The sequence below is a fragment of the Cebus imitator genome, unplaced genomic scaffold, assembly GCF_001604975.1.
Source record: "Cebus imitator isolate Cc_AM_T3 unplaced genomic scaffold, Cebus_imitator-1.0 Scaffold1076, whole genome shotgun sequence".
NCBI lineage: Eukaryota > Metazoa > Chordata > Mammalia > Primates > Cebidae > Cebus > Cebus imitator.
This window is the reverse complement of record NW_016108391.1, coordinates 2,823-4,298: the sequence shown is the minus strand read 5'-3', so window position 1 is coordinate 4,298 and position 1,476 is coordinate 2,823.

Here is a 1,476-nt window from a genome sequence, read left to right as displayed (position 1 = left end):
TGTGGTCAGAAATGCCAAGGCCTGCTGGCAGACCTCATGCTGAGGATCAGGTAATGAGGCAGAGCGACAGCTGTCATTTTTCAGTGCATGGGGTGGTGGCAGGAAACCTGTAGAGTGGTACACCCTTAATTTAAGACCTGTTGGATAAAATATGGTGACAGGAATCTCATTCTTTGCCTTCAGGATGGGATAGAGATCTATAGCAACAAGTTACATCAAAGGTCTGATAGCCTTTTACAGGGCTCAGTATTAAGTTCCTAATAGGTTAACAGTCCAAGTCGAAGTTCTTGTGAGAGGTGTGCACACAAAGGACACAATATGCCTGCCTCCCTAGTCCCTGGGTCAGTTGCTGATATGTGTCCAGAGTGAGGAACTGCTATGTCATTGGAGGAAATACCTAAATTGTAGGCAGATGGCACCAGACAACCTCCATCATGCAGAATCACATCAGCTACAGTGGGCTGTAGGGTGCCCACAGGGGAGCGTCCACTGAGCTGCCTCTGGTGTTAGGTTCAAGAACAATGCACCCTACTATGAAAAGCCTGCATTTTAAATGAACCAACTCTTTGGGAGTGAGAAAGTAGATCATGACACTTCAGCCTCCTCTGAGAGAGATGACTTTGGATTGTAGTATGAGGTTTGAGTTCACAGGACATCGCTGTTAACTGACTCTGCAGTGCCTCCTCTGCCTTAGATGTGAGTGATCCTGCACTTCCTGTCAGTCAATAAGAGTTGGGCTGGGCTGTGGGTTGGGGGAGAATGAGACCAGTCCCACAGGAAAGTTGTAAGGGCAGTCACGCTGAGACTAAGTTCAGTGCTTAGCCAGGAGAGGGCAGCACTCAGTCACAGAACTGTGTTCCCTAAGAAAACTCCATCAGTTGGAGCCTGGACTGGGCAACTTAGGGGCCTTTTGGTGAACAAGAACCAGTGGTGACTATGATGGTCTTAAGAGGGACGCCTGAGGCATACAGCCCTGGATAATTCCAACTTTGGTGAAGACTGGGTTAACAAAAGGAAAATGGGTCTCCAAGCAGATGACACAAGCAGAATGAGTAGGAAGTACATGGTGAACAGAAAAAGGGGGTAAAGCAGTGCAAAATGCCAGAGAAAAGCCAGTGAACTTCTTGATATGTGAATGGTGTACACCTTGCAGTGGATTGCCACAGTAGTGGATTGTATGTCTTTCAAGGTACCTATTCCAGAACAAAGATAAGTTCCTTATGAGTAAACTCAACTGAAGGAATGGTGTAAAGCTTTGGTGTCCACGCTTTCACCGTCAGTGTGGATTGCAGTGTGGAGTTTTCCTTGCAACAGTTTTCTTGGGCCTGTCAAACCTCACCCTAACCTCTTAACATGAGGATGAGTGACAAGGCACAGCAAATTAAACAGTGAATAAGAGACTTGTGCCCGGTAGAACAGATGACTGCCGCTCATTGAGATATGTTGTCCTTGCATGCCGCTGAACTTGCTGGCATT